Here is a 26978-nt window from a genome sequence, read left to right as displayed (position 1 = left end):
GATACAAGAGGAAGGGGATATGTGGATATATGTATACATATAGCTGATTCACTTTGTTGTACACCGGAAACTAACATAACGTTGTAAAGCATTTAGACTCCAATAAAGACGTGGAAGAAAAAAAAAAGAGAAACAGAGGAATAAATAACTGAAGTAGATGAAGGAAAGCCTTATGAGCTTTTATTTTAAAACAGCAAAAAATTTTTAAAAACCTTTGTAATTAGGTTTTTCCAGGCTTAGGTTTAAGGAAAAGGCTTCTTCCCTCCCAAAAGATCAAGGTCAAAGCTGGAGGCTACTCTACTGCAAGTGTGAGGTCCAAATCATCCAGTTCTACATCTTTCCCCCAGGTATCTACAGACCTGGCTGGGTCTCAGTGTAGATTTAGCAAATAAAGGGCATGAGGAGGGGCAAAGAGTACAATGAACAGAACCACTTCCTGGTACAATGGTAACAACGGCAGGACAGCACCATAGCAGACCCTGAAGTTATTTGGGAGAGCAACTGTAACTAGTCTGCCTTCTTTGACTAATAGGAACAGAGACCAGGGCAACAGTCTGTGAAACTTGGTCAGCTTCACCCAATACTGTTGTCAACAGTTTCAACTTTCTTCCCCACAGCCATTTATTATTGGTAGTAACCACTCTCCGAATTTTAAATTATCTTGACCATGTTTTCACATCCCTTCTCCATTCTGGTCTCTTTCTTACTGGTTAACCCCGACAAGCAGACAGATCTGTGAAAAGCAGACAGTGAGGGGAGAAGGTAGAGTTGGGCACCTTCACCTATACAATGGGTGTCTCTGAACATCTAGATGTGATAAAAAGTCAAACAAACAAGCAAATGGTATTAATGCCTTAAGTCACCTATTTGAGATTTTTTGGTGTCTATCAGTGAGGTATTATGCTTCTTATTAGACTTCCACACTGCTTTAATTAAGGAGGGCCAAGGGGCCTTATTTATTTTTTTTTTTTTTGCGGTGCGCGGGCCTCTCACTGTTGTGGCCTCTCCCGTTGCGGAGCACAGGCTCCGGACGCGCAGGCTCAGCGGCCATGGATCACGGGCCCAGCCTCCCCGCGGCATGTGGGATCCTCCCGGACCGGGGCACGAACCCGTGTCCCCTGCATCAGCAGGCGGACTCTCAACCACTGTGCCACCAGGGAAGCCCCCAAGGGGCCTTATTTTAATCATACCGGTCATACCCTCTCTGTTACGGCCAGAGAGCTGGAACCTAGTCAGGCAGTGTTAAGAGAACAGCCTTTCCTTCTTGATCAGCCTTTCCTTCCTTCCGCTCCCATTGACTTTCTACTAGGAGCATATGGTGAACAAAATTTTGATATTTAGTATCTGGTGCTGGATGCCCACAAATAGGATGAGGAAAAAAAAAATGTGTCTGTAACCTCAGGTGAAATTCCAGATTATGAGACAGCTTTCAAGATTGGCAAAAACACTAAAATCAGGGACTTCCCTGGCGGTCCAGTGGTTAAGACTTCACCTTCCAATGCAGGGGGTGTGGGCTCCATCCCTGGTGGGGAGCTAAGGTCCTACGTGCCTCGTGGCCAAAACACCAAAACATAAAACAGAAGCAATATTGTTAACACACTGAATAGAGAATTTCAAAATGGACCACATCAAAAAAAAAATCTAAAAATAGAAGGTACTAAGATCATCCCATTTTACAGGATCCCTTTGTAACACGGATACGTACAGATCCTATTAAAACATAATCATCTGCCACAACTGCAAAAAGCTTTTATTTAAAATGACGTTGTATTCCGAGGTTATGTTAAAAGTGTGTCTGGCTTTCTATTCAGCGACTAGATGATCTGTTCAGGAGAATCGTACTTCGTTGTAAGTGCTTAAGGAGGGACTAATTAGTCCCCCCCCCCCCCCCCCCCGCCCCGGCCCTTTAAATTCCTATGGGGAATGAGGTCATGCTCAAAGCACCAGGTGGAGGTCTCTTCAAACACTACAGCAGCACAAAGGGCAGCGCTTTCCCGAGGCAGAACAGGTATGAGGGCAAATCTTCCGCCAGGGGTATGTTCTTCACTGGCAGGCAGGGAGAACAAAAAAGCTAAGCTTTGGGGCTTCCCTGGTGGCGCAGTGGTTGAGGATCCGCCTGCCGATGCAGGGGACACAGGTTCGTGCCCCGGTCCGGGAAGATCCCACATGCTGCGGAGCGGCTGGGCCCGTGAGCCACGGCCGCTGAGCCTCCGCGTCCGGAGCCTGTGCTCCGCAACGGGAGAGGCCACAACAGCGAGAGGCCTGCGTACCGAAAAAAAAAATAAAAAAGCTAATTTTTTGGTGTAAGATCTTGCAAAAGACCTGTTCTGACGCTGGACCACCCGCCCACGAATTCATCCCCTCTCCTCCACTTACTGCGCCACGCGGTCCCTTCCCGCTCCCTGATTGGCTGTCCCCTTGGCCCAGGCGCACACCTCCAGGGAGCAGGGTGGAAGTTGGGACCCAGGGGCTGCTGCTCCAACCCCAATCCTTCCTCCTCCCCATCTGCATCCCAGCACCCACAGGGGAGTGCCACGCTCTGGGACACCAGCCCACAGTGGCTCCGTGGCAGCGTGCCAGTGGTTTGAGCTCCTACTCGTTTCTACAAGAGCCATGGCAAGCAAATTAGAGGTTATAAACACCTCCGGTGGAAGGAGGAAAATTCCTTTGGGCTTTGTAAGGGAACTTCGTCAGCGGTGAGTGTCTCCACAGTAGAAAACAGATGTGCTCACCCAAGCCCCTTAACCCTGCTGGCATGTGTGGACCGCCCCTTCTGTTGGCTACAATCAAGGCAGCAGGGCAGGAAAACATTTCTTGGGGAAGAATGTCTCTCATGTTCAAGGTCACTGTGGGCCCCCAGATAAGCAACATAAAGCTATTTTCAATGTAGGTAAAGCATATTCCTAAATGCAGTTTTGCCAAATTCATTTTGAGAGAGGTGGCTGGAAGTAAACTATTTTGCTCCCAACACGGGTTAAAGTTTTGTTAGAAAACCAGGAAAGCACACATCCCTGGCCAGGGGACAGCAAAGAGAAACCGTTGAGTTCTAAATTGTGCTGGAAATAGAAGCAAGGGAGCAGTCTAGGATTAACTAAAAGCAGCAGTCAATTACGAACGATGCTTTCATGCATGTTACACAGCTTGTCACACCTTGCAGGGGCTGGTTGCCAGGGGGTGTGGCTTTCAAATCAAAGCCCTCCAAAAAGTCATGGATACCTGAAATTCCATAATTAGAGTCTTTCCTTTGGTTTAAAGATTCCCTCTCTCTCTCTCTCTTTAAATTTCAGAATAATATGCTATCTTGGAAGTGGAATATCCAGACATCCAAAAAAAGAAACACACACACAAACATATATGCAAAGAGAACAGGTTTTGAATTAAAGCTGAGCTTTACCACTTTCCAGCTCTGTAACTTTCGGGAAGTTATTTATTGGCTTGAGTCTCAAGTTCATCAGCTGTGAAATGAGACAAACACCTGTCTCAGAAGGCTGGTGCAAAGTTGAAGTTCAATTATGTACATAAAAGTATGTGGCCCACTCATAGCAGACATTCAGTTTTCCTCTGCTTTTTTACAGAAGAGGTCATAATAGGGGAACAAGTGAGGACAACATGAGGACGCTGGCTTCCTGATGTGGAAATGATGGGAAGGTCAGCAGAGATGGAGATGGGGGTGGCAGGAGAAAGGGCCACCTGGGACCCAGTGACAGAATCTGTTTCACAAATGTGCTGAGGTCAGCTTCTGCTCAAGGGCATGTGGTGGCTGCAGGCTGACATTTATTTGCAATGTAGACTGGCTGGCAAGCTGTGAACCTAGAAACTGGCCTTCGCCAAAGAGCCATGCCTAGCCCCTCCCAAGGCTCTCCCATGCTTGGTGTCCAGCTGGGGAAACGAGGCATTGGGGAACATCTGAACAGCTGTCCTATCGGGTCACCTGCAAGGGCGTGGGTCAGGTGAAGATATGAGCGGGTGGCAGGCAGGGAAGCCAGTAGCAGAGATTAAATGTAGCTTCCAACTTGCTGAAGCCCAATGATGTCAATCAGACCCCACTAACCCACAGGCCAGGTCAGTGGGCCCGGAGACTTTCCTACCAACTTACCAAGGACAGGCCCCACACCAAAGTGTGTAGCCAGAGATGGTTATCTTTTCCTAGGCATCAGTATCTCCACACTTAGGGATCGCCCCTTAGCTCACCCTGGAAAGCCAGCCATCCTTGACTTCCAAGGCGTGAGCTAAGCAATCTCACCAGTCTCTCAGGTGAACGGACCAAACAGAGAGGTCTAAAAATGGTAGGAGGGGAGGGGCTCTAGAGCAGGCTGAGGCAGAAATATATTTTTAGGCTGAGAAGAGTTTTGAAATCGAAAACGCTTCTAGGCAGAAGATAAACCTTCCCCAAATTTCCTTCTATAACTGCTGCCCATAAAAATAAGCTTAACCTGAACAAATAGGAAGGAGAGAGGGATTTTTAACAATAAACGGTAACAGCTAATACAAGTAACAGGGCCATTATTCAGAAACATTAATAGGTCAGGAGACCAGCCCTTCTGTTTCCCCAAAAGGCCTCCTTGGAGCACTGTGATCTGCAGACCACATTTTGGAGATCACTAAACCGACAGTGTTTACTGCTGTAGTGGTTACTGGAGTGGACTTCAGCAGATTCACTTTTAGAAAATTTCAAAATATAGAAGTGGGAACAGCAATATACGTGCATGGAAATCTTGTAAGTGGTTTATTGTGTTTTTCTTTATGCAACTGTAGTGAATTATTGGCCATTATTTTCTATCTAATAATCAAGATGAATAACTTTGGGTTGATTCATTCTGTGTATTATCTATTACAAATGTGAAAATTCCAGTTAACCTTTCCCTAACCCCCAGTATACTTTTGGACCATTCCCTCCTTCCTTCCTTTGATGAGTTGTGTACGCAAAGAATCTGGCATCTTTTTTTTTTTTTTTTTTTTTTTTTGCGGTACGCAGGCCTCTCACTGCTGTGGCCTCTCCCGTTATGGAGCACAGGCTCCGGACGCGCAGGCTCAGCGGCCATGGCTCACGGGCCCAGCCGCTCCGCGGCACGTGGGATCTTCCCGGACCGGGGCACGAACCCGTGTCCCCTGCATCGGCAGGCGGACTCTCAACCACTGCGCCACCAGGGAAGCCCTGGCATCATTTTAATACTAGTTGAGCAAAACCATCATGGAAGGTAAATAAAAGCTTCATACATACAATGCTTCCCAAAGCCAAAGGAAATGATTTTGGAGTATCCACATCGCTGATTACATTCCATCAGCAGAGATAATTAAAAGTTGACTATAGAATAATATTAAACAGCAGGCACAACTTTTTGAAAATTTCTCCCTGGTATTAGATATGCAAAAACACCAACTGAATGTTCGACGCTAATCACATTCATCTCTTCTTAAGAGCAGAGTATAATAAGTGGGTAGCCTAAATGGAATGCTTTGAACAGAACGCTTCACGATCGTCTGATTAGTCTAAATTTAAAACTCCAACAAAGGCAAGGATTATTCTTCTTGAGGTTCAAGATGCACGAGGATTTGGTGATGAAATTCCTTTAGGAGAGCAAAGAAAAAAACCTGCTATCTACAAGCTGCCAGTGTTTTATGTCTGTATAGTGTTTTTAAGTCAAAGTCACCATTCATCCAATGATAAATGTTTGTTTGAATAAATGCGTCAAAGAAAAGGCCTCAGAATACAAGTTTAATCGCCTCTAAGTTATGAATCAGGCAAAGCAATGTTCATCAGCCCCAAGCGCACAGGCTAAGACAGGTTAAATGTCGGCTCTCACCAACCAGGCCAAAGCCAGACCTGGAAACCCAACTCATGTCCTTTGATTCTTAGAAAATGACCCAGCTGTTAGGGCCTGTTGCTTAGCTGCCTCACTGCAAACTCTCAATACAACTGGGAATGCATGTTATCTAGGCCAGGTGAGGTAAGATGAAGGAAGCATAACAAAGCCGGGCTTGTTCCTGAAATTATTACAGGTAGTCATACACACAGGAAAAGGAAAATCCCCATCAAAACGCTAAAATTAAAGATTAAATTCTTAATGTCTTCACTCTAATGAGACACCTGGAGTAAATTACTCAGTGCTAGCATTGATACTATACCAAGAGTGAGAAAAAAATGAGCCTGCAGGATACTGGAGGAGAGGTGGAACCTGGAGTTTCCCCAGGGGGCTTCAAGTTTATTCTTCCAGGAACATTGGTAACACCGATCTTTTTTCCATTGTGACCTTCTAACAGGATGCAATCCCTGAGCCAGCTAGACACTTAAAATCTATTTGTTTCAATAACTCAGAGGAGAAATGTAACTAGAAGATTTTTTGCAAGTGGAATCTATTTGGCAAGCAGAATCTGTTTCTATGAGAAAATTCTCATGCATTTCAGAGGGAGGGTTCTCAAATCGTAAATCTTGAAGTTTTCAAAATTCATGCCAAGGGAATGAATATCACCCCCATGCTAAGCTATCCTTGGTGAGCTAAGCATAAGCAGCAGAGCACGTGCCCCAGCATCTATTTTTCTGATCCCAGAGGAAGGTGAAACAGAGCTGTCCAGACTCAAATCGTAAAGTAGGTAAAGTCTGTCACAGGATCCGTCGTCCCCTCTCCTCCCCTAAGGTGCCTCCCCTTAGGCCCCAGGGGTTTCTGCTCTGTTCGTCGCCTTTTCCACCCCAAGCTGCGGACGGTAACACCAGAGAGGCATCGTATTGTTTCAATACGAATATACGTCATTCATTGTTTTGCCTCCTAAAAAATACTCGTTTAAACCTTTTCTCTTTTAAATTGAGGGATCAAAAGCTTTACTTGCCTTTAAATTCCAGCATCAGCTAGCAGCCAGCCTTCTGAATTGGGAGACAGGATAAGGTAACTCCCCTATTTGTAAAAGCTTATTTTGTTTCATGTGCAGGCCTGCCGTAAAGATGGAAATCCATTGAAATCGCAGGCGGGGTTCATACGCCATTCTGACCAGGGACAAAAACTCTGTAACTCAGCCTCAGTTACTCACGTATAAAATAGGAATTCTTATTACAGATTATAATATTATAACAATTATGAGTCAATGAATATAAAGTAGCTGGCACATTGCTATCCTAAAGGCTAAACTATCCTCGGAAAGGACACAGTGGTTCCCAAGTGCAGCTAAACGCAGCCCCGGGTTGATCCAGCCACATCTGCTAAGGGCCAGAATCCCTGGGAACTCAAGAGCCTCATTCTTACCGGTTTCTCAAAGCTTCTGGCCTCAGGCCATGGAGCCAGGCGCCCCCTAAAGGCAGGCCTGGGGTTAGTCCTTCTCTGTTACTGTTCTTTCATCTGGCTCTTTTCCTGCCTGAGAGCATCTCAGCCCTTTCCCACTCCTCTCCTCCCCAGCCCCCTGGTCCCGGAAGCCTAGAGATACCGTGCCATTCCTCACTGTGCCACCCCCTTCCCAGGCCCCACCCTCTACCCTGTAGCAGTGTAGACATAAACTCAACATGCACTGGGAAACCCCAAAATTCGTGTGACTGGTTTTACTGCAATACTCGCTTTATTGGGGAAGTCTGGGACCGAACCCGCAGAATCTCGGAGGTCTGCCTGTAATGAATTTTTCATGGGGAGACCCCCAAGAGCCCCCCCAGTTGAGTTTACACAGCCTTGAGCCCCTGGCACCCAGAGCCTGATTTAAAACAAATTTCCCACGAGGAAAGGCACATTTCGAGGTGAGCAGATGACCCAGCCGAGAGAGAGGCCCCAGCACCGTGAATGGGAGTCAGGGTGGGGGGACTTGCAAAGCACTGGGTTTGGCTCACCCTTCTTGAGGAGGTCCGAGCTAAATTTTACAAATCAAATATCACCATTTTGGCGAGGTTTGGAGAGGCAGGAGAGGACGAAACCACAAAAGAACCGGGAGGCTTCGACCAGAAATGGGGGAGGCATGGATGCTGAGTAGGGCAAACGGGCTGCCGGGCAGAGACTGGCCTGCTGCAGTGAAGGGAGAGAAATAACCGGACTGGGGCAGAGGTCAGGGTAGGGAGGACACCCCAAGGCGAGGTTCACGGAAGGCAATGCAGGGGATGCTTGGAAGAAGCACCCCGGGAGCTCTCAGTCACGTCGGCGGCATGAGGGATGTGTCTCTGCAAGGGTTCTCCAGCTCAGCATCTGGAAGCACAGTCTCCTTTAGGAGCAGCAGGACCTGGTGGGAAGGGCTACAGAAGCAGAATCCACAAACCAGGGGTCTCCTTGTCTGGTCCTCTCCTGGGATAAGAGCTTGCAGAAGGGAGACTGGTCAAGGCCCTTTGACGAGGTCTGAATATGGCAAGAAGACAATGGGGAACAGTTGCAAGCGCTTCCCAAGAACCCCTCAATAAAGAGAGAAAGAAGGGCAGGGTCAAGAAAATGCTGCGCCCTTGGGTTTGGGAAGAGGTGGATACGGGGAGGCCCAGCTGTTACAGGTGGGACCCAGGATGGGTATATGTGATACTAGGTGGATTACATCCATGCACATGTATGTATCATATTATATACTGTATCTGGAGAAAGAAAACTGCACTAATTATAGACATCAGAAAGCAAATCAAGGAGTGAAAAATGATCAAAATTATTTTAATTGTGTAAAAGTAATACAGATTAGAGTCATTTACATGAACGGCTTCCACTAATGCCCAATGACCATGCAGCACAGTATCAATGAAATGTATCAGGAACTGTGTACTCGATTAACTCGTGTAAGTTACATTTTATGACAATACTGAATTCTGTTTTATATGTTCAGGCTTCTGATTTTGTGATGCATATAACTGCAGTGTCTGGGAGCTAGAAGGGACCTTAGGGACATCCCTGACTCTAACCCTTTCATTTAAGATGAAACGGAGATGAAGAAGCCGGGGTTTAGAGAGGGTATGGCTTTCCCGAGGCCACAAGAGGACTTGTGTAGAGCAGGGGATACAAGAGCTGCTCGTGATACCTGCCCCGCTCCAGGGCTATCCTTAAAATGCTGTGCGGCCGGACAACACGGCAGGGACGCAATCCCTTTCCCCACGTTCTGCAACACCATCTGCTCACAATTCAGCATTATTCAAGGAGCTTGGAGAAGAGGTAGGATGCTTGGGGGGTGGGATAAGCTCAGGGATAGAGATGTTGGCGCTTTCAGTTAAGAGACTTTTGATTGATGTGATCGTTAGAAGAATTTACAGTCTCTCTCTGTTAAGAAAATCAAGAGGAGAGTCAGCACGGGACAGTAGGAAAAACGTAGTTTATCCAGTCAAAGACCCTAGGATGAGCCTCAACGCTTACTAGCTGTGTGGTCTAGGACAAGTTATAGAAACTTTCCAAGCCTATATTCCGCCAGCCATAAAACGGGCAGTAATGATACTTATTCAAAGAGTTGTGAGATTAGATGAAATTATATATTAAGAACATCTAGCACAGCACGTGTGGCTCAATCAATATTCAACATTCTATCAGTATTTCTTTACTATAGTCTCCTCGCCTGGTGCCACTAAGAAAATCTCACCTTTGAACATACTGGGTGGGTAACTGGATGACCAAGGCCAGGTATATGTTATTGCACAGATAACCTTGTAAACCTCATTCCAAAGTGTCAGTGTTATATTCATGGATAACTTCAAACTAGAATGTCAGCGTGGAAACTCTAAGGGAGAGTTGTAAAAGCCAAGTCTGTTTCCATCTGGAATGTGAAATGTCAAAACACAGGCAACCTTGATCAATCATTAGGAACCTCCTCTTGCTTTCCATTAAAATGTCCTTGTAGAAAACAAAGATACCACAGTTTAAGGGTATCCCCAAATTGCCTTCTTGATCCCTGATGGGAATCCTTGCTCATTTTCACATCCAAAGTCCTCTAAAAAATCGATCAAACATCTTAACGCGGTTAACCACAGGAAGGCAGCTCACAACATGTCCTTCTGGGGATCCATGAACTGGTTTGAAACGTCCAAGGCTGCGGAAGAGTAAGGCACTGCCCCGTCCACAGAGAAAGACCCCTCGACCCATGGTGAGCCCACAAGATTCTACGTCTGTCTTCTTATCACGCCTCCTCCCCACGTATAATTCTATCAGTACATGAGAGATTAAAGTCTCAGGGAAAAACGTCAGGAGTCTGTGTCTTACGCTATCAACAAACCCCCAGCTGACACTGCTACATGCACAGTGACATTTCAGTAGAAGCCTCTGATTCTGTCTGCAGGCCTGAACATTAGTCCAGGTCTGTTCCCACACTCCCAGCAATACTGCCTTCCCTCTGTTCTAGAACTGTCTGTGACCTAGATGTTCTGGCAAGCAAGTAAGCAAACCAGCTCTACCTCTGTCTTCTCTCTCTCACACACTCTCTCTCCCTCTCCAAGGTTTTTCTTTCCTGAGTCACCTTTGTTGCCAATAATTGAAGCTGGACCAGCGAAAGGGGAGAAAACCCAAGCCAATAAATAAGGCTCCTCTGGCTCCATTAAGCCCCCGCCCATCCTCTGCCCGTGTGCACTCACTTCACTTTTGTTGCTTCTGACTATATTGTGTTCAGATGTGGAGAAAACTATTTTTTTCACTCTTATTCAAAGATATGACACTGTTGTTGTTTCTTTAAAACACGTTGGCATTCTTGCTCTTCCTTCTAGGAGAGGGACTTCAAGGATCACTGAAGCTTCTGGGGTGAAGCAATCATCTGCTAGGCTGAAAAAACAGAACCTAGCTGCCACTCCCTGCCAGGAAAAGTGCACAGGGTGAAACAGGCATCTCTTGGAATCATCAACATCACTGAAGGTGAAGGAACTGGTTGCTACTCAGGTGTTTTGCATCTAATTCGACCATGCAGCCTGAACCTAGTGAGGACCATTACAGGATAAAGGATTCAGGTGTAGCTAAAACCCAGTGCAGCCAAAATAAATGAATAAAATAAACAATAAATAAATAAAATAAATAATAAATAAATAAATATTTTTAAAAAGACAACAGAAAGCACCAAGGAACTTCCCTGGCGGTCCAGTGGTTAAGACTCCATGCTTCCACTGCAGGGGGCATGGGTTTGATCCCTGGTTGGGGAAATAAGATCCCACATGCTGCGTGGCATGGCCAAAAAAAAAAAAGAAAAAGGACTGGAGCAAAGGAATACTAGGAAACTTGAACATTTAAAAGAGAGAGTTACTGGGCTTCCTTGGTGCAGTGGTTAAGAATCCGCCTGCCAATACAGGAGACATGGGTTCGAGCCCTGGTCCGGGAAGATCCCACATGCTGCAGAGCAACAAGCCCATGTGCCACAACTACTGAGCCTGTCCTCTAGAGCCCATGAGCCACAACTACTGAGCCCGTGTGCCACAACTACTGAAGCCCACGCGCCTAGGGCCTGTGCTCTGCAACAAGAGAACCCACCACAATGAGAAGCCTGCACACTGCAACGAAGAGTAGCCCCTGCTCGCCACAACTAAAGAAAGCCTGCACGCAGCAACGAAGACCCAAGACAACCAAAAATAACTAAATAAATAAAATAAATTTATTTTAACAAATAAAAATTAAAAAAGCAACAGTTACAATGTTAATATAAAATCAGAATTAAACACTGAAAGCATTAAACAGGAATGTCATTTTTCCTGAAAAGGGGTACATTCTAAAGAAAAGTTAAAATTGTATGTGCCAAGATAACATAGCTTGGAACTATATAAAGGAAAATAAGCAGAGACTGAAAGACACGCAGTAGAGTTGTTGAACTACCCCACTGCTGTTAGTCCTTGGAAAAGGAAGCAGATGAAAATTTAATAAAGATACAGAGAAGTAGGGTAAAATAATAAATAAGGCTCATCTGATGACTAGATAAACCTGGTGATTAGAGCATGCATCTTCTGTACTGGACTCATGGAACAGTAACAAAAACTAGGCGTGTGTCAGGACGTCAAAGAAACTTTACAACGTCTTGATATTCTGTCACCACAATGCAGTAAAATACTCCACAGTAAGAAACAAAAGCATAAACAATTCAAATAAACGTATACATTTAAAAAATATTCTTTTAAAGAGGTTTAGAGTCTGAGAAACACTAAATTTTGCAATGGCAGATGGAGACAATAAAGATAAAGAGAACATGATCTATCAAAGTACAGGCAACCAATGCTCAGAGGCAAAGACTTGAAATATTCTCATCATGAAGAAAAACTTGGGACTTCCTTGGTGGTCCAGCGGTTGAGACTTTGCCTTCCAATGCAGGGGGTGAGGGTTCCATCCCGGGAGCTAAGATCCCACATGCCTCATGGCCAAAAAGCCAAAGCAGAAGCAATATTGTAACAAATTCAACAAAGACTTTAAAATTTTTGAAAAAAGAAAAAAAGCTCAAAATGAAAGAACAATCAACTCAAGAAATTAGAAAAGGGAAATGAACCTAGGGAAAGCAAAATGAAGGTAAAAAACACAAAAATAATGACAGAAACAAGTTCAAAATTTTAAACAGAACAGATTTCAAAAGACGGTCCTTAAAAATATCCCTAAGTAAAATAGATTTACTGTTAACTAAACGACTGCTCCGAAGAAAGAACCATGAACTCAAATTAAAAGATAAGAAGTAGGATAAAACTAAAGATATTGAGGATATTTTCAATTTTAAGAATGTGTAATACCTGCCTTTCTGTTAATAAAATTTTAAATATAGAAATGGCAGATTTTCTAGAAAAATTAAAATCTTTGACATAGCACTGGAATGTTTTAGAAGAAATGAAAGCTAAAAGCATTAAAATGTAGGAGACAATATTTTCATTATTAGAAATGCTATTATTGCCTAATTAGAACATCTAAGGGAGTTAGCCGCAAGACTTCTAGAACTTAGTGAAGTCAATAAGATGGCCAGTTATTAGAAGATTCACATGTGTGCATGCATGCACACTGACACACACACACACACACACACACACACACACAGTTTTTCTATAAACCAGCAATAAGCTAAAAATATAAGGGAAATAAAGATCAAATACACAATTATAACCAACTGTAAAATCTCTAAGGAAAATTTAAGAACTCATATCCTATGAAAACAGGAATGTAAACGAAGGGACAATGAAAGTCTTGAATAAGACTATGTAAATACATGGATCAAAAATAGTAGGGGTGGGCTTCCCTGGCGGCGCAGTGGTTTAGAGTCCGCCTGCTGATGCAGGGGACACAGGTTCATGCCCCGGTCCGGGAAGATCCCACATGGCGTGGAGCGGCTGGGCCCGTGAGCCATGGCCGCTGAGCCTGCGCGTCCGGAGCCTGTGCTCCGCAACAGGAGAGGTCACAACAGTGAGAGGCCCGTGTACTGCAAAAAAAAAAAAAAATCTACAAACAGTAAATACTGGAGAGAGTGTGGAGAAAAGGGAACCCTCTTGCACTGTTGGTGGAAATGTAAATTGATGCAGCCACTGTGGAGAACAGTATGAAGGCTCCTTAAAAAACTAAAAATAGAGCTACTATATGACCCAGCAATCCCAGTACTGGGCATGTACACTGAGAAAACCATAATTCAAAAAGACACATGCACCCCAATGTTCACTGAAGCACTATTTACAATAGCCAGGACATGGAAGCAACCTAAATGTCCATCGACAGACGAATGGATAAAGAAGATGCGGTACATATATACAATGGAGTATTACTCAGCCATAGAAAGTAACAAAATTGGCTCATTTGTAGAGACGTGGATAGGCCTAGAGTCTGTCACACAGAGTGAAGTAAGTCAGAAAGAGAAAAACAAATATCATATATTAACGCATATATGTGGAATCTAGAAAAATGGTACAGATGAACCTATTTGCAGGGCAGGAATAGAGGCACAGACGTAGAGAACGGATATGTGGACACGGGGTGGGGGAAGGAGGGGATGAATTGGGAGATTGGGATTGACATATATACGCTACCAGGTGTAAAATAGATAGCTAGTGGGAACCTGCTGTATAGCGCAGGGAGCTCAGCTTCGTGCTCAGCGGTGACCTAGTTGGGTGGGATGGGGGCAGGGAGGGAGGTCCAAGAGGGAGGGGATATATGTAGACATATAGCTGATTCACTTTGTTGTACAGCAGAAACTAACACAACATTGTAAAGCAACTATACCCCAATTTTTTAAAAAAAGTCAGTGATATCAAATAGTAAAAAACAACAAGATGTAATTTTTAACTTATCAAATTGGCAAGGTTTTTCTTTTTTTTTTTTTTTTTAGGTAAGAAGTGGACTTATTTAAAGAGAAACACACTCCACAGACACAGTGTGGGCCATCTCAGAAGATGAGAGTGCCCGGCAAGGTTTTTCTTTGTTTCTGTTTTTTAATTATAGTACTTAGTGTCGTCCAAGAGTGCAGAACATGGACACTCTTTTTCCCAGTTGTTGAATGCTAAAATACAGTACTTGAATAATATATATCAAAAATTGTATAAAGGCTCTTACTGTTTGGGCCAACAGTCCTAGTTCTAGAAAGGAATCCTAAGGAAACAATCAGAAATGTCCAATAAAGATAGTCGTTCAAGAAAATCCAGCACAGCCTTACTAACAATAGCAAAAAATCTAGAGAATTAAATGTTCAGCACATTAGGTTACTTATGTAAATTATAGTATCTATTAGAAATACGAAATGATACAGGCAATAAAATCATGCTATGTGGGATTGAAATGGCAATGCAACATGTTCATAACATATGGACCAGTGATAAAGAGGCCTCACAAATAGCCCAGTCAGTGTGATCCCTTTGTTGAAAAATGTATAATGTCTAGAAACACTAAAAATGTCCATAGTTATCTTGTGGGTGATTTGCCCTTCATTCTCTTCTGTATTTCCAGTCTTTTTTCTTTCTAAATGAATATACTTCACTTCTATGATCAGGGGAACAAGAGACGGAGCAGTGTCCATAGCGCACTTAGTACAGTACCTGGAACATAATAAATGCTCAATGAATTTTAGTATTGGGTTGGCCAAAAGGTTCATTCGTTTTCTTCCATAAGATGGCTCTAGTAGCACTTAGTTGTCTTTAACTTCATTCAAAACCATTTTGTTAGATTGCATCTGACAGCTATCATATCAGCGTGCATTTAAAAAAAGACATCAAAATTTCGAATTTTTGTGTAGCCATTTTAATATTGAAGATGGCAGGAAAATAGCAACATTTTCGGCATATTATGCTTTATTATTTCAAGAAAGGTAAAAATGCAACCAAAATGCAAAAAAAAGCTTTGTGCAGTGTATGGAGAAGGTGCTGTGACTGATAGAACGTGTCAAAAGTGGTTTTCGAAGTTTCACGCTGGATATTTCTCGCTGGACAATGCTCCACAGTCAGGTAGACAAGTTGAAGTCAATAGCGATCAAATCGAGACATTAACTGAGTACAATCAATGTTATACCACGCAGGAGACAGCAGACATACTCAGAATACCCAAATCAAGTGCTGAAAATCCTTTGCACCAGCTTGGTTATGTTCGTCGCTTTGATGTTTGGGTTCCACATAAGCTAAGCGAAAAAAACCTTCTTGACTGTATTTCCGCATGTGATTCTCTACTTAAACGTAACGAAAACGTTCAGTGTTTAAAACAATTATGACGGGTGATGAAACGTGGATACTGTACAATAATGTGGAATGGAAGAGACTGTGGGGCAAGTGAAATGAAACACCACCAACCACACCAAAGGCCAGGCTTCATCCAAAGAAGGTCACGTTGTGTATATGGTGGGATTGGAAGGGAGTCCTCTATTATGAGCTCCTTCTGGAAAACCAAACAATTAATTCCAACAAGTACTGCTCCCAATATGACCAACGGAAAGCAGCACTTGAAGAAAAGCGTCCAGAATTAGAAAACAGAAAATGCATAATCTTCCATCAGGATAACGCAAGACTGCATGGTTCTTTGATGACCAGGCAAAAACTGTTAGAGCTTGGCTGGGAAGTTCTGATTCATCTGCCATATTCATCAGACACTGCACCTTCGGATTTCCACTTATTTAGGTCTTTACAAAATTCTCTTAATGGAAAATATTTCAATTCCCTGGAAGACTGTAAAAGGCACCTGGAACACTCCCTTGCTCAGAAATATTAAAAGTTTTGGGAAGATGGAATTATGAAGCTGCCTGAAAAATGGCAGAAGGTAGTGGAACAGAAGGGTGAATACGTTGTTCAATAAAGTTCTTGGTGAAAATGAAAAATGTGTCTTTTATTTTTACTTGAAAACCGAAGGCACTTTTTGGCCAACCCAATATTATTTTGGTTTTAGAACAACAATTACACACTCCCCCTTTCAAAAACACTTTTATAATAGAAGAAACTTTGAATTTATTCCTATGCCAGAGGAAAACTAGAAGTCGTCAAAGGTTGTATCGTCTCCAAATTGTTAAATATTCATATTTACTCCCTTTCCCCTTTTCTCTCTCTCCCTGCCTGTCTCTCTCTCTCTCTCTCTCTCTCTCTCTCTCTCTCTCTCTCTCTCTCTCGCAAACACACACACACACACACACACACACACACAGATTAAGGTCCTCATGTCCTAGAATCCTGAGAAGTTCTGGGCAACAACTAATATGCAGCCTTAATGGAGATCATTTGAGCTCAGCCAACAGTCCACCATGGTCAACCAAGGTCAGAAAGAGATGGCTTTGATAAAGAAGCCAGATAACCTAGGAGAACAGAGGCTGCTGATAACCAACTGGCCAACATGTGATCCAATGAAAGGCTTTTATTGTTCCGTGGTACACACGGCTTTACAGCTGGGTGAGTAAAGCACTGGGGAAGGAGCCCCAGACATGGAGTCAGGACCCCCAGGTTCTAGGACCCCCACCAACCTAGGTTCTAGGACCACACACTCTCCTCAGTGACCAAATGAGGACTCTCCAGAGCCCCCATCAAGATCTGGGGTTCTATTAAAAAGGGTGACACCCTCGAACATTAGTTGTTTTATTTGTAACTTCAAAGCTGGCTCCTGTATCCCAAAACAAGCAAAGAAAATTAAAAGAATAAATAAAGCATTCCGGGCATCCATAATATTTATTTCGCTTTCTCCATCCGCGTTATTTCAGTAACTCTAGCAGGGGTAGAAAAGTGACAAATGAGTGCAGATTACAAGGCAGCACATGTTCAGGACAAGGTCATTAGATGCCATCAGAAACGGTCTAATGACACATGCATTTGGGAGATAACACAGCTCAGTGGGTTATCTATGAATCGTTCCCACTCGAAGTCTCATCTACTGCTCTCACACAACCACTGTGGTCACTGAGCCTAGACAATGGTGCTGAACGGGGCATAGGATGTTAGCTGGAGAAGGCAAGATGACCAAAAAAAAACCACCAAAATTGGCTGAATCTGAAATGGGGAGGGGGGGATCTTTGCACATGCAAAACATAAATAGTGCTAAAAGGGGACATAATTATTTGTTATGAAGATGCATTCAGGGGCATTCATCTGAAAAGAAGGAAAGATGCTCTATGCAAAAAAAAAGTCACATCAGAATCAGTGACAGATGACAGAAGGCAGAAGAGTGGAGCCGTCAGAATAGGCTTTGGTGTCAGACACTCTGGCTTTAAATTCCAGCCCTCACCACTCACCAGCTGAATGAATAGGGGCAGGAAGTTTAAGCTGTCTGAACCTCCATTTTTTTAAATCTGGAGAATGGCAGTAGCAATATCTATCTCAAAGAATTACTGAAATGATTCAGTCATTCATTCACTCAGTGCATAATTATTGAGCTTCTAGATGTGCCAGGCCCAGTGCCAAATGCTGGAGCGACAAGAGTGAGAGAAACAGCCACAGCCTCCACGTATATAGACTCTAAGTCTTTCTTAGATTCTGGTGGAAGAAGAGAATCAAAAGGGCAATAAGGAAAAATTAACCCAGCTACAGGGATGGAAGGTGATGGGGGTGTTACTTCAGTTAAAGTGACACCTGAGGGCTTCCCCGGTGGCGCAGTGGTTGAGAGTCCGCCTGCCGATGCCGGGGACACGAGTTCGTGCCCCGGTCAGGGAGGATCCCACATGCCGCGGAGCGGCTGGGCCTGTGAGCCATGGCCGCTGAGCCTGCGCGTCCAGAGCCTGTGCTCCGCAACGGGAGAGGCCATGACAGTGAGAGGCCCGCGTACCATAAAAGAAAAAAAAAAAAAAAAAAAGTGACACCTGAGCAGACACCTCAACCAAGAGAGAGGGAGTGAGTCATCAGGAGGGGGAAGAAATCAAGTAGAGGGAGCAGTAAGGCAAAGACCCTGAGGCAGGAAGAACGTTGCATTCAATGGGATATTTGTAAGAAGCTTTTTAGCTCAGGGCTCAAAAAAGCATGTGCTCCAGATGATGGTGATGATGATAGCGATGACGGTGACGATGGTGATGGTGGTGATGATGGTGATGGTGGTGGTGATGGTGATGATAACGATAACCCAACAACAGAGTACAAGGGATGTGAGAATAGGCACAGCCCATGTTAACTAAAGGAACAGAGTGACAAAATTAGTATTGAACACAGGAGAACTGATTAGAATCTAGAGTAATATTCAGTTATAAAAATTGCACCTCTATTTTTACTCCTATCCTTTAATCTGACTTCGTTCTAGAAAAGCTTCTCTCTGAAAATTCTATTTCATGAATGTAAAATTATTTAATAAAAATATTCTTTATGCATGATCTGTTTTTTACCCAGCCATCTTCCTGTTGGTTTTTAGTCTGCTAGTGTAGCGTGTATGTGGTATTTTAAAGAGTTACTATGCAGGGTACTTAGAAATTTCGTAGGAGCATTTAAACGGCAGAAAATGCTGCTAGCTTTCATTTCCACATATACTCTCTGACAGAGGGAAAGAGTTTTAATACATGTCTTTCTAGGCTTTTAGCTTTTTCTCAACTGTCTCAGGATGAAATTTTACTTTACTTGTTTAGTTATGGATATTTCTGAAACTTTACAAACAGATTCACTCATATTGTAAGAATTTTTCTGCAACCTAACTTTTTTTTTGGCTTAATATCAGGTTGTCGAGATTTCTTTGTATTGCTCTACCAAGTTTTAAGATCATTTCATTTTCACTGCTGCACGGTATTCTATTATTTGATTATATTATAATTTACTTATCCATTCTACTTTGATAAACATTTGGGTGGTTTGGATTTATTCTGTAAACCATTATTAGTATCAGAAAAGCTGTGATGGACAGCATACATGTTTTCTGGTACATGCATACAGAAGATTTCCTAGGGAAGAGATTTAAAAATGAAAACAGCCTAGTCATCGGGTATATATACTCATCTTTACTGGATAATGCTTAACTGTTTTCCTAAATGTTTGTACCAATTAACACTCCCACCAGAAGTAGATAAGCATGAAATGTCATTTTTCTAACTTAGACCAAAATATCCTCTTTGCCACAGGGGATTCCAGACCTCAAATAACTCCAGTGCCAGTTCCATCTATAGCCTCAGTCAATTCAAAACTGGTCTTTGAACAAATCCAGACTTAAAGAAATTTCAGTTCTGTTGAATTTCTGGCTAACGCATCACAATCAACTTTGCAAGCAAACAACATCCCCCCAAGAACAATAATAAATAATCACATATTGCTGGTGCCAGGGTGCAAAACGAAGACGTTTCAATTGACGCAAACGTGCTTACAAAAATATTTTGGGTATCTGAATTAATCTTAACCAAATTAAGCATCACCTAGATATTTGTCCCTAACCCTTTATTAAAGAAAGGTGCCTTTATTTCATGGCATTTTTATAACTGGACTTGCCAGACAAAAAACATGTGTGCCTTAAGGAAAAAAAGTATTGAATTTACTCTCTTCAAAAATATATCAGTTATGAATATACTAAAAGCCATAGAACTGTATACTTTTAAGGGATGAATTTATGGCATGTGAATTATATCTTCATAAAGCTGTTGATAAAAGTGTATCAGCTAAGTGAAATAAGCCCGTCACAAAAGGACAAATACTGTATGATTCCACTTATATGAGGTACCCAGAGCAGTCAAATTCATAGAGACAGGAAGTAGAATGGTGGTTGTCAGGGGCTGGGGGAGGAGGGAATAGGGAGTTATTGTTTAAAGGGTACAGAGTTTCCGTTTTACAAAATGGAAAGAGTTCTGGAGATGGATGGTGGTGATGGTTACACAACACTGTGAACGTACTTTATGCCAATGAACTTTACATTCTAAAATGGTTAAGATGGTAAATTTTATGTTGTGTGTATTTTACCATATATATATATATTAGAAGTGGAGGTGGCTGTGTTTGTTTCAGTATCAGGTCATGTTCAAGCAAAGGGATGAGTTCTTTTTGCATAAAGTCACAGAGACTGTGCACCACAGATTGAGCACTGCATCCCTTTTTTTATTTTCATACGCAATACCAAATTCCAGTGCACAAATGTACAGCAGCATATACTGTGGGTGAGAAGAAGGTTTAAAAAAATCGAGTCTAAAGTTACTGCTCACATTACAACCTTGACACGACAACTTTGCAAAAACAACGGCTTAAATTTAACAAAATATGCCACGATTCAGAAAATGCTACTACCATATGCCCGAGGGGACTGAGTCACGCCTGCAGTTTAACTCCTGAATTTTTTGACTTGACTTTCTGTATGTTTAAATTCTCATCACACTGCAGCTTCAACCTTTGTTTCTGCCACTGATCATGTAATGCATCTCTTATTCTCTGACATAATCTCTACCATGCAATACTTGGTTTTGAACAGCACTGAGGTTCAGAGGACACTTTGAAAAATGTTAAACGATAAAAACTGTCAACGGTGACTGGAAATGGAAAAACAGCCTAGCCTTTTTTGATGCCATCTTTATGCCTAGAACAACCTTCCCACTCCCACTCCCACGTCCATCAAGTGAGCTACATCTCTTCCTTCTTTCAAAGTTCACCTTAATTCACTTCTCTGGGAGTCTATAATGAAGACAGCTGTGATAACAGCAGAAGTGGAGAAGAGAATCCTGTCTACCCCCAGGGGGCAAGGAATGAATGTTAATTTCTGTCCATAAATCTAAAAGAGCGTAAATTGCACAGATTACATTTTTTTTCCTCGGGATGATTTTTTAAATTAAATTTTTATTTTTTTAATTGAAGTATCATTGATTTACAATGTTTCAGGTGTATAGCAAAGTGATTCAGTTATATATATATATATTCAGTTATATATATTATATATATAATATACTATATATATTCTTTTTCAGATTCTTTTCCATTATAGGTTATTACAGGATATTCACTACAGCTCCCTGTGCTATACAGCAACTCCTTGTTTATCTCTTTTATATATAGTAGTGTGTATCTGTCAATCCCAAATTCCAAATTTATCCCTTACCCCACTTTCCCCCTTGGTAACTGTAGGTTTGTTTTCTATGTCTGCCAGTCTATCTTGCACAGACTATGTTTTTAATGTATGTCTGTGCAATAACTTGTATCTGTTTTTTTCCATCTTTGCTCTAAGAATCTTCCATGGTCCCTGATGCAGGGATGACCAGCCACTCTCAAGGGGCTTGAGGAGTTACCATAGCCTACCTGTCAATTACAAGGCACTGAGTCACACAAACTGTGTGTGTGACTCACCGTGTTCCTGCTCAGAAGCCCACAATCTTTCTGGGGAGGCAAGGCACGTATCCCGTGCAGAAAGCTAGTAATAGTAGGCGATTTTTCAATTTACACACATTTATTCAGCAAATAGTTACTGAAGACCTACTAAATGCCACGCATTCCACCCAGACATTCAGGACAAAAATATGACTAAGACGTGGGCCCAGGAGAGAGACAGATGGGGTTCAGTGTAGAACCGTTTTATCATGGAGCCTTCAGAACACTACTAGGTGGTAAAAATAGCAGATTTTCCCTCTCCAAAAAAAAAAAAAAAAATGCACTGAACACACAGAAGTAATCCAGTTACTGAGTGAGCATTCTGGCCACGAAAACATATTTGGAATGAACACAGTGATACCTTCTGATGCTTTCCTCCTTAGAACCAGCGTCCCAGACACACGAATTCTCCAATACCCACTGAAGGGCAAATGACCAGCCGACCCTAATGCAAACTTGCCCCCATGGAATATTTGAAAGGAATCTGCCTTCCCTGACAGACCCTAGCCTCAAAAAAAGGCAGGGAGAAAGTCCTGTGTGCACAATGCCTGTTGCAGAGTGAGTAATTAAAAACATTTATGACATTAGCATTTTAAATTCGCTGGCTGCATATTATGGTATAATTGACCTCTGAAAAGCCTGTTGAAATGGTCATTTAAAGACTGGGTGATGAATATAATCCATAATCAATCAATTATGAATTCAAGGAATGAACCAAGTCCATTTACAGATACTGTTATGGGCTGAACTGTGTTGTGCAACCCCCCCCTGCCCCCCAACCTTCCCGCCCCTCCCCACCAATTTGCTAGGTTGAAGTCCTAACTCCCAGTTCCTCAGAATGGGACTGTATTTGGAGAGAGGGCCTTTAAAGAGATAATTAAGGTAAAATGAGGTCACATGGGTGGGGTCCTAGTCCAATATAATTGGTGTCATTAGAGGAGATCAGAACACACAGACAGGGAGGGAAAACCATGGGAAGACACAGGGAGAAGATGGCCGTCTACAAGACAAGGAGAGAGGCCTCAGGAAAAAGAATGCTGCTGAAACCTTGATCTCGAACTTCCAGCCTCTAGAACTGTAAGAAAATAAATGTCTGTTGTTTAAGCCACCCAGTCTGTGGTACTTTGTTATGGCAGCCCTGGCAGACGATGAGAGATGCCAAGTACCTGCTAGGGACAGAGCTATTGCCCTGTAAACAGTCATTTTGGAAAGACAATGAAGTAGCAGAAAGAGAGTGCTAGGACAGGAACCAGGAGCCCATCTACACATTTCTGGTTCCAGTCTGAACTCTTGGTCAAGCCATTTTCCTTCTTCAGGTCTGTTTCCTCCTTTTAAGGTAGCAGTTGAGATCACACAAGCTCTAAGTTTCAGGTGACCTAGAACTGTATGAAGCCATGGGATGAACTCAAGGGCAGCCTTCTAGGATATGACAGAAACCACAGGGAGGTGTGTCTGCTCTTCCTTCACGACATTCAGCCAGTACAGGAGGCCCTTCGATCACTTTCCATCTGCTTCTTGAACCACTGCATTAACATCACCCAGCATCCAAGTACAAGATGCTCTCCCAGCAAATCTCCTATCACAAAAGGGACAGACACTGCCACTCAGCTCCACTGGACCACCCAGCATCTGGGGAAGATCAACTCGTGGAAGCAAGCTGAAGAGAGGTGAAGAAGAAACAAGAAAAGGCTGATGAATGGCTCCACACACAGGGTGATTTTAGCATATTCTAACCAGAAAAGAACTGATCATTCTGAGCAAAGATGTTAATGAGTCCTGCAAACAGAAATTACCACAACAGAACAATAGACATCTTAAATGATTTTTCTCCTCCAGCAATATGGGCACTAATGATTACAAAATCTTCAACAGCAGTACAAGTAAAGATAAAGACACAATCATACAACCTTGGTACAGCCTCAGTACAGACACACACTGGACTGTCTGTTCAGCATCTGTTTTTCAGGAAATTGCCTAAACACACAGGTGGGAGCAGGCCTGTTCATACTATATGATTCAAACCCCAGATACACCGTGGGTTGTTGATTCTGGGTTTTGGTTTCTTTGTTTTGTTTTGTCTTCCAGTACCTAAGGCCCAGCTGCCCCACCCTTTGCTAAAGTCCATGAGACACCCTCATGTTCTTATCAAAATCCCTGTTTCTCTGAAGCTGCCTCTGATGAGGCAATAAAAAGAGTACTAATTAGTAAAGCCATATTTCAAAAAGAGACAAGTAGGAAGGTTTTCTTTAAAATAAAAACCCAGTGTTTAAAAAATGTTTATCAATGTTGCCTGCTTAGAGCCTCTATAACCTCTAGTGGAAAAAGCAATTTTTTAAAATATCCTGACCATTTATTAGATATTATCAAGGTGAGGATGAGAATGTTTCCTGGGAGGGTGCCTTCCATGTTCCTGTCCGATAAGCCATGTCCATACTGACAGAATCACGGACCTAGACTGGGTCTTAGAACTCCTCTTACTGGGGCAACTTCCTTCCAACTATGGGCAAACACCAGATCTCTCTCACTCATTCATTCCTTCAGTAAGCATTTGGGCCCCTCTGTATTTTGTGACTCTCCTGCTGGGGGTCAGAGGCAAACAGGAGAAAACCACATATGCCCCAAGAGGAGTTCTTCCCAAAGGAGGACACAAGCCATTCTGTCGTTAAGCGGAAGTTGTGAGGCCAATTTAAAGAATCAGTCTTATCACTTAACAATATATCTCACATACAGATAAAGAAATCCAAGGGCCTAAGTGAGTACAGGACAGTGTGGGCCACATGTACACACAAACATATGCTGAAGTACTGTATAGGTTGACTCAGAGGGGATTTGTTAGAGAAAAGCTGATAGAAGCAATCACTTCAATGCATAAAGGCATAGAGAGCCTAGATCTCCAAGTACCATGCTGGGCAGAGCACTATATGCTCATCTGTAAATCTGCACCAGAGAAAACAAGCCATGATCATACCTCCCAAGTCCTGACATTAAAATAATGCATTATTAAAAATGAGCTTCTTACATAGAAAACTACCATTCTAAGAGTTTAGGAAATCAGAAACACTAGAATAGGAAGTAAGGAGATGATACTCGTCAGAAGATATTAAGAAGACAAGCCAATAAAAGGGATCTGTTCACAGAATGATTCTAAATACGAAACGGTCAGACTGATACTTAGAAGTATGGCTTTTAATAGAAATGACATTAGAGAGGTTTCATTATGTAAATGACAATTAATGGCAATGACTTATAGGTCCGCCTGAAATGCCCCAAGCAGTCATTTGCATTTTTGCAGTAGCAGAAATGTCAAGGATTTCTCTCACCGAATCATGAGGGACCCTTTCATTGGTATACCATAGCTTTTACGATCTCAATAAAAAAGACCACCTGTGCCCTTAGTTGCTCTTAGATGATAATAATAATTAGGCACATTTATGTGCTGACTACTTTACATGTAGAAGTCCTATGAGGCATGATTATTATCCCAGGTTCGTTGTTGAGAGAATGAAGTCGCTTGCCCCGGGTTCTCATGGTTATTAACGAATGGAGGCTGGATTTGAATTCTCGTCTCCCTCATGGACCCCAAGCCCATGCTTCTTTCCACTGCCCTGAACATCAAATGGTCCAAACTCTGGCCGTATCATGACCATAATGCTTCAGAAGGTATACAGTGCCTGTGTAGGTAGAGATGGGTCTGGAAAGATGGGTACATCTGGCAACCCCTGTGTGTAAATATCACTATCTGCTCCCACTCAGTGGCACCTACATTTGCCATCTGAGACCCCTGGATATCGGTGCCACACTCTGGCCAGCTCTTGAAATGCAAATGCAAAGTATTCAAATCACACCGGTGTCACAAGTTGAAATCCCAAATCAGTCCAAAGCTAAATCATCTGTCCTACATCTACCCTGGAGGTCTCACTGGACATTCCATCAATCTCTGAAGGCAACTGGATTCCCTCCTCACCACTCCTCAGTCAGATTCCTGGTTTCATGATCCACATTTCTACAGGACTCTCCCTTCCTTAGTTCTCAATGATCAAAATCAGTGCTCTGAAATCCCAAGGTGACTGATTGTAAAACTCCCATCTCAGCCACACACCTTCATTAGAATGGTAAATCAGTAACAGTTTTGTTTCAGCTACCTTTACTCATTTCCCCTATACATCCTTTGAGGAATTCTCCATCAAATAACTAAAACTTGACATCAGGAGGAAAGAAGAAGAGATGAAAACCTCTAATGCTTGAAAATAGAGTGTGAGTTTAATGTCAGACAGAGCTGGTTTCGAATCCTTGTTCTGTATCTCACACAGTAGTTATTAATCTTATTACTTAACCTTTGTCTTGTATCATCTGTAAAACAAAGGCAGTAACGCTCATCTCCTGAGGTGGTTTTGAGGTTTAAATAGGAGGTTATAGGTAATGCTCCTAGTGGGGTGCCCAGGAAAGGGTAAAGTTCCTTCCTTTTCTGCTTTCTTTGGTCGCCCAAGAGTGTACTTCCCCTAATCACTGTTCTTCCCTCACTGCCTCCTCACAGAAGCCCCAGCCCCTGGCCTGTGTCTCACAGGCTGGAGGCATCCCTCCTGGGGCAGTGGGGGAGGGATTGAGTCGGTCCTGTCACCCCATAAGGGTGGCCTGCAAAATTTGCTCCTCTGTGAATACTGCCACAGGCACAAAGACAGCTGTTAACAGGATGCACGTGGCAACATGCCTGATAAATTAAGGCAGGAGGTAAATGCTAGGTTACACCATTATTTCCATGAGATTGGTGGGCAGGAGGAAAACACTGAGCCTTTGCTCTCCTGAATTTCTTCTGAACTGAATTCCTACCGGCAAGATTTTTGTCAATGACCCAGAACCACTTAAGCTTCCAGGGAACCAAGCAACAAAGCAGACCAAGACTAGATAATGAAGCCCGGGGCTGGGGGGCTGGGGAGGCAGTAAGAGTCCCACAGTCAGAGGTGTGCATTGCTGTGCTGCACAGCAGTGCTGCATTCACAGCGCTCCAAAAGGCGGGAGGGGCTTTAAGAAAAACAAAAACCGAGAGTTACCATGTCAGCACTAGAGTTTCACAAACACCAACCTCTACAGAAACCAGAAGATGTGAAATTGCTAGACAATCTGAAGGTTAAAGGAAAAGCATATTTTTTTTAAAGTGGAAAATAGATGAGAACTGTCAGTACATTAAGTACTCATTTTTAGAATCTTTTATTGATAGACGGTCATTTTGTTATAAAGAAACATTTAAAAAGAGGCATGGATAGCTAACTTGGCCACTTCGTAAGATTTTCTTGTTTGATAGATTTAGAGATTTAAGGCACTGCCATAAATCTTTTCCAAAGAAGGAAGATTATAAACAAAGTAATTAGTTAATTAATTAATTAGACAAACCAGCCATTGACAAGCCTGGGGAAATCCCTCC

The 26978-nt window shown here is 42.8% G+C and overlaps 1 protein-coding gene across 14 annotated transcripts in view; it reads right to left on the bottom strand.

The window, feature by feature from the left end:
• ATXN1 (ataxin 1) overlaps positions 1 to 26978 on the bottom strand; it is a 399420-nt gene that overhangs the window by 256679 nt on the left and 115763 nt on the right. The window lies entirely within an intron of this gene.

Source organism: Lagenorhynchus albirostris, chromosome 10, assembly GCF_949774975.1.
Source record: "Lagenorhynchus albirostris chromosome 10, mLagAlb1.1, whole genome shotgun sequence".
NCBI classification, from domain to species: Eukaryota; Metazoa; Chordata; class Mammalia; order Artiodactyla; family Delphinidae; genus Lagenorhynchus; species Lagenorhynchus albirostris.
Note: the sequence above shows the minus strand (reverse complement) of the source record. Positions and strands in the feature narration are given on the sequence as shown.